This window comes from Triticum aestivum, chromosome 7B, assembly GCF_018294505.1.
Source record: "Triticum aestivum cultivar Chinese Spring chromosome 7B, IWGSC CS RefSeq v2.1, whole genome shotgun sequence".
In the NCBI taxonomy this organism is placed as follows: Eukaryota; Viridiplantae; Streptophyta; class Magnoliopsida; order Poales; family Poaceae; genus Triticum; species Triticum aestivum.
In genome coordinates, this window is record NC_057813.1 from 6,412,420 (window position 1) to 6,420,181 (window position 7,762).

Sequence of the window (7,762 nt, forward strand, 5' to 3'; positions counted from 1 at the left end):
CGATACAGGAGACGACCGTCTTCTTTTTTTTCCTTCCGTCTCTCCCGCGTCAGACTCAATTCCCTTCCCGGCAAGGCACACGCGGCAAGCTCGGCACGCTTAGGCGGCAAGATGGGCGCGATAGACACCAGGGAGCGCGTGTGGGAAGGAGGGAGAGGAGGGGAGGGGGTAGTGAACCTGCGCTAGGGGCGGGCGAGGTTGGCAGCGCGGGCGCGGTCGGCGGGGTCGCCGCGGCGGCGGAAGACGCAGGCGGAGATGTCCGGGCCGACGAAGTTGAGGAAGCTCACGGGGTCCTGCACTTCTTGCTAGTTGAACATCGCCATGGGGGAGCCGCGGCCGCGAGCGCCCACGACGAGGAGGCGCGAGGTGGACGGAGAAACGGAACCGGCAGGCTCCTTCCATCCACAGAGACGAAGGTGAGAGGGAGCTCGAGATCCTGGCAGGTTTGCCGGTGGCAGGTATCCTACCCTCAGCCGTCGCCCCTTCCATCCTCCATCCCGCCCACGAGCGCCAGCAAGGGACGACCTCCCTCAGCCGAGCACCCGGCGAACCAGCCTCCCTCCTCCCACGCGTGACAGCTCCGGCCAGGGCGCGGCAACCCGGCGGGTTTGGTCGATTCGGTCCTAGCAGTTTGTGCACAGGGATCTGATTGAGTTTGTTTTTTAGATTCAGGGGTGTGTATGCAATTGTTTTGCCAAGTCAGCACCTTACAGCCCAGCCCCACTTGTCAGAAAGTGATCAAACGCAGCAAATCACCCGATTAGTGCTATTTGCAACAAGTTTACCGAATCCGCGGTGATCTTTGCAAAAAATTAGTGACCCGGTGGTTTTCCGCAAACGAAGTAAATGTGGTGGTTTTCTGCAATTCACTCGGATTTCTTTGCTTGGCACTATGACAGCAAAGGCGTATTTTCGGTAAAATCGGCCTATCAGGTGCATGTGCAGCGGAGAGATCCTTTTCGAGAAAAAATGTGCAGCGGAAAGATACACCCTTGCCATCACCAGCTTGCCCCAGCCCGAGGGAATGGGAATGGAAGGAGATTTGGAGTCTGCCGTGTCAACCAAAAATTCGGCGTTTATGTGGCATCTAGCACACAACAGTTTGCCTCTCAAGCTGTCTTTGAAGAGAAGGGGTGTCGAGTGTGAAACCATATGTGTTTGCTGTAGATTGTGGAAGATTAGGTGAAGACGGAGCACACTTATTCCTGAAATGCAAGTCTGTGAAGACTGTGAGGAAATCTGCTTCTTCAGAAGGAAGCGCAGTGCATGTGGGAATGCAATGACGCGAGAGGATGGTGAGCTCCCGGGCCTTCTTCATCAGCCCTCCGCGCCGCTTGGAGAAGGTCACCTGGCGGTTCGTCGTGTTGTCGATCCTCTCAATCGCAATCTTCCCCCTCCCCTTCTTCTTCTTCTTCTTCCCCCTCCCCTTCTTCTTTTCTTCTTCTTCTTTTTCCCCCTCCCCATCTTCTTCTTCTTCTTCTTCTTCTTCTTCTTCTTTTCTAGATCTCTCTCCTGCCGACTGGCCGGCCGATTGACGAAAGTAATTAAGAAACGATCAAAATGGAGCTAAGCTAGAGGCTCCTAATCGTTTCTTCTCTACTATCTGGGTGACAATCGACAAGTCTAATCTAGCTAGTTGAAGCTTTCCCCCTAGCTGCTACCTCATCCAGCTAGCTATTTTTGTATTGTTGGTTTGCTTGTAATGGTCTGCAAACCAAAAGGTATCGAGAGGCCATGTGCTGACAACACTAAGCTAGGCTTACAACTGGCTAAATATCGTTGTAATTGTAAATTAAGTTAATGAATGGCCCACGACATAATATTTTCCTCGGTGGTTGCAACAAGGACATCCATAATATATACTCCCTTCGTTCCTAAATATTTGTCTTTCTAGAGATTTCAACAAGTGACTACATACGAACTAAAATGACTGAATCTACATTCTAAAATATGTCTAGGTACATCCGTATGTTGCAGTCGATTTGAATGTCTAGAAAGACAAATATTTAGGAACGGAGGGAGTATATTGTTGGGACTGTTCATAGTTTAAACTTTGGGTACGAGGATAGCCTATTGGCTTCTGACGTGTAGCCATAAATTGTGCCATACAATATGGCGTCAGCTACCAAGCCAGCCTCTTTTTGTTCGAACCATTGAAACAGACTAGCAGTTGCGCTAGGTACCTATTCAAAGTTGTAGATTTGTTTCTAATTTCGTCTTGAGAGGCAAGTGGTTTCTGGTTTCTTCAAAACCGTGAACCTCTTCGTATGTGGGCGTACACTTTCCTGAAAACTGTGTGCCCATATCTCATATCTTGCAATGTATACGTGGGTGGTACACTTTCTTCAGAACTGTGTGCTTATATCTGGGTAGAGCTATGCAATTGAATCTCGACAATTTACCATGTAACTTGTGAATGGTACACTTAATCTATTAAAAGTTGTGTGCTCATACCCAAAAGAAAAAATTGTGCTCAGTGGAGCCATCCAATTGTATCTCGTCATGTGACAATGTAACATGTGGGTAGTACACTTTCTTCATAACTGTGTACTTATATCTTGGTACATGTGTCTAATTATATATTAACACGGTCAATATGGAAGGCGACAAACGGCATGACTTTCTCTCGAAAATCGAGGTACGTCTTTTGATGCCATTATTGCACCTTTGATGCTCTAACGTGTAAGATTTCAAATCTTACAGATTAAGAAGTCATAGATCCACCACAACCAATAAACTCGGTTGCGTCTTTGGCACGAATCGACTACGTCAATAAACCTTTGTTCGCGTAGAAATACCTGAATTTCAGTTTCTTTTCAATCAATTTCTCGCTTATGGTGGTTACAATATTGTCTGAAGTTTGTATTTCAGACGTCTGGGAAAAGTTTGTTGCTTGTGATTTTTAACGGATAATAATTGTAGCTGCACTTATTGAGGTGGGTGTCGCAGGAACATGTCATAAAAGTAGTTTGAGGTGGGTGTGGCATATGGTGCTAAAGGTAAACATCCAAGTCATAAAAGGTTAGCTAGTAGTATCATGTTGTTTAAGGTTGCTAGATTGATGAGCACACATATGTATTAGCTAACTTTTCACTTGGCTCATCCAAAAAAGGACAGTTTTAAGGTTAGTAAGTAAAGTGGCCACAGAGCACGATGCAAAAAATGTGCAGTCCACGCGAGTGACGGCGTTCCGATCTCGATTAGAGACAGTAATGGATTAGATTAGAGTAAAGATGATTTTGTTCCAGATTTGGTGCTCTGAGTCATGGCACCACTTGATCTTTAGTATGTAGTCCTTGATGATGCAGCCACTCTGATATGATCTGGTTTGATTCTTTCTTTTTGCTCTTACATCAGCTCAGTTGTGTGTACCTTCAGGTGTTTTGGGATGAGTGGACAAAGCTGGAGGCACTGATTCTCCCTGCTGCTTTCTTGCTTCTCCAGTTTAATTAATTAATTAAAGCATCTTGCTTTTCCCATCTCCACTATTAGCACTTTAAAAAAAATCAAAAAGAAGGATAACCATGTACTCTGCATCGGGTGATGCATGCAAGTCCAAAATTAAAGAATATACATACATCGTGAAAACATTTTGAACAACCTAAGCAGTACATGATCAAGAGTTCAAGACAACTATATGCAGGAACCAGATTCTAGAGGATGATCAGCCAAACTTGGACGGAGACACGGCCTAGATTCCTACGGGAGGCAGCAGTGAGGAATTTTCCGTGATAGGTGAAAGCATGGCGTAACAACTTGAGTGGATATATATAATGAATCAACACCCAGCACAACATTTAATGCGTTTTCCAAATGAAAAGCCTCTATTAGCTTCGTTTTATTGATTATTTTTTAAAAGGGGTGGATTTTATTAGCTCAAAATAAAGCATCAAAAGAATATACACATGATGAGCGCACGTACGACCTCTACATAGTTAGGATGCACACAATCAACACACACACACACACACAAAAAAACGCCTGCAAATAGCAATGTCATATAAGGCCAAAGCTATGCATGCCGGGAAAAATAAATAAAGAAAACAAAAAATCCAAAGTGACTGGATCTGTGATCGGCAAACTACAGGAAAGACCATATCCGCACCAACTATCTCGAGACACCGTATGGGCGACGAGGTTTTCAAAATCAATGCATTCAGGAAGGGAGCGACACTCAATCGCCATCATCACCGGATCCAGCCAGTCAAGGCCAGAATCCTAGTTTTCATCCTGACAGTATGAGCATATCCAAGCAATGCCTTCAACAAGGTAATGATGTATGACCATCGCCATTGCCAGACTTCAGATCTGGGTTTTCACCCCGGAGCTCGATACCGGCTACTCAAGAAGCACCACCATCAATGTCACAAATGTATTGTCGCCACCACTTTTCCACGATCCCAGCCGCTACATGCGATGCGTCGCAGCACAACCATTCCTATGCGTCAAACCACCACCCATAGTTTGCATCTCATCGGCAAAGTCAACCATTGGATAATATGGAGAGATGAATGTAGAGAATGATTTGGTGCATCGATATCTCATTGATCGTGCACTAGGCACATATATATAGGTACAACGGGTGCGACCGGTGTCTTGTCTCCTAAGATACACGTACATACAGAGGGATATAGACACTACAGGTACGTCATACAAAACCCAGACATACGTACATGTACACATATTCAACACCCCCCCCCCCCGCAGTCGAAGTGTCGCCGGTGACGTAGAGACTGGACCGAAAGGCCTCGAACATCGAGGGGGGTAGTCCCTTCATCATAACATCGGCGAACTGTTGATCGGTGGGCACATGCAGAACGCGAACACGACCAAGTGCGACGTGCTCCCGAATGAAGTGAATGTCGAGATCAATATGCTTCGTTCGTCGGTGATGAACAGGGTTGGCAGCGAGGTAGACTGTGGAGACGTTGTCACAGTAGACAAGCATGGCCTTGGTGACCTCACATAGCAACTCCTGAAGGAGCTGTCGTAGCCAGGAGCACTCCGCGACGGCGTTGGCCCTGTACTTGGCCTCGGCGCTCGATCGTGAGACCGTGGGTTGTCATTTAGACGACCACGAAATCAGAGAGGGCCCTAGGTAGACGCAGTAGCCGGAAGTGGAGCACCGAGTGTCGGGACACCCAGCCTAATCGGCGCCGGAGTAGGCGACAAGGTTGGTGTCGGGTGATGCCGTCAGGGTAAGGCCCATAGCTGTGGTGCCACGTATATACCGGATAATACATTTCACCAGAGCCTAATGAGCGTCACGAGGAGCATGCATGTGGAGGCACACCTGCTGGATAGCATACTGAATATCCGGACGCGTCAGTGTAAGGTACTGAAGAGCACCGACAATGGAGCGGTAGAAGGGAGCTTTGGACGCTGAAGAGCCCTCGACGACGGACACCTTAGCCTTCGTATCGACAGGCGTGGAAGCAGGCTTGTAGTTAAGCATGTCGGCTCGCTCCAGAAGCTCGTAGGCCTACTTCTGCTGGTGCAGAAAGAAGCCAGTGGCACGGCGGACGACCTCGATGCCGAGGAAGTAGTGGAGAGCCCTCAAGTCCTTGAGGGTGAACTCCGTGCCGAGGCAAGCTGTGATCTGCTAAAGTAGCGCTGGCGAGGATGCAGTCAGGATGATGTCGTCGACGTACAGGAGGAGGTACACGGTGGCGGCGCCCTGGTGATAAACAAACAGGGAGGCATCGGACCGTGTGGACCGGAACCTCTGCTACTGAAGGAAGGTCGCGGTCCTTCAAGTGGTTTGATCGTTTGATAATCAATTGGACGAATGTTTGCTAACCACACAGCCCTAAAAGAATTTCAATTGCACTGTATTGAAGGTAGGGAGTAACCAGACAACCTCATCCTATCTAGCTCAGTATCAATTAAAGAACATGATGACAACATTATCGCCAGACAAACCCAGTCCATCCGGCAAAACCATGGCGCGAACAAAACTTCATGCGGTCCCCCACCTCATAGTGAGGTGGAAGGGAGAGTGGGGAAAAAGGATTTCCCGCTAATGATTGAGTCCCACGAGGTAGATGAAATTTGGACGCCATAATATAGCCATTCTGAGTTTGCCTTTGTCCATCTCAACATCCAAATGTTTTGCCGATAGTACGGTTTGCATTTTTGGTGATCGCAATTATGCACACTATGCTAGAGTTGCCCTAAGTTGGATGCATCTGTTGATGTTTCTTCGAATTTGGAAAGGATGGCATGCAGCGGCACCATCTCATCTCTATCGAGTTAATAAAAAGGGTTGCATCATCAACACAAAATTTAATCCAATTCTTGTAGTTCTGTTTCTTAGTGGTGTAACGATGCCCATCTCAATTGTCCTTCTCAGGTTTTTTTGCATGGGGTTAAGGGACGGGATAAAGAGCATTCGGGAGATGGGGTCTTTGTAAGTGCATCTAATGCCCCCTATAGGGTTTTGGATGATTACTGACAAAACAGTTAAGGGGCCAATGGGTTTGTGAATATACACAGGTGAAAATCCCTGAGGACTTTTGGTTTGACCGTAGAGTTATGACCCCTAAAAGCTGGTGAAACGATGAAGTCTTCGGAATGTCTATTCAAGGAACATGAAGCTCTCCACGAGGAATCTGAAGCTCTCGTGAGAAATTTGGTTTTCTAGTTTCATTTTCTTCTATTGCGTCGATAGGGTAAACTGTATTATTAAGGGGCGTTTATGTGAAAGCTAAGATTGAAGTCTTCATGTGTATGCTCAATCCAATCTAATTCTTCGAGTGGAGACTTTTAAATCTCCTTTGAAGCAGATCGCTTAGCTTTGAATTTGAAAAGAAGTTCTTCGGGACACATTAGTTAAAGTCCTTGTTGAGGAGTTGGATGAGTTGTTACGCAAGTCAGTCTAGTGGCTATGTTTGAAATCTGATTGTTTTACCACGTGTTGTGTATATGTTGGTGGCCCCACGTCCAACAGTCAATTCAGCCCTCGGGATTGCTCCCTGGCTATAAATAGCCACTCCTCGCCAACCATTTGCGGTTGGCTGCTCTGAGTGAATTGAGACAAGTGACTGTCTGAGCAACCCATCCTCCTGAAGAGATTGTGAGAATCCTAAGTGAGAGAAAACCTAAATCCTAAAATATGTTAAGTGATTACCATCAAAGAAGAACTTGATTGAAGTTAAACATAATATGTTACTCTTGAGGGTTGTGCATCATCTAGACAGTTAGGTGTATGTACAAGAACAGCCAAAGTGTGGGCTGTCACGAGTCTGTGAAGTTCCGAAGATCACCTCAAAGATCTATCACAAGTGATCGGGGCGAGGTCTAAGTGATCTTATCTTAGGGAGAATAGGGTGAAGACTCTTTTTCCCACTAAGTTTCGACTCAGCCCCTTCAACTATACGTAGAGTTGTGCCAGCAACTCGAACTATTCCAATAAATCACTTTGTCTTCGTTGATCTTACAGGTTCCATTTCTTTGCATCCGGTTACTTTCAATAATCCCTTTGTGTTTCGAAGATCTTCCCCATATACCTTCTATGAGTGTGTTTCGAAGATATTGCTGAGAACCACTCTATTCCGCTGCATGAAGTTATGTTTACCTTTGTATTCTGCCTAGGTGTTCTCAAGGTTATTTGTCTGTTTGTCATATATTGCTAATTAATTATTCTTCTATATAGCATGCTGGTATCTTTGACTCAACCAATTTAGCTTATATTTTCTCCAAGTCATTAATGATCTTCCTCTATTCAGTTCTATCTTAGTATTATTTACTCTGACCCTCTTCG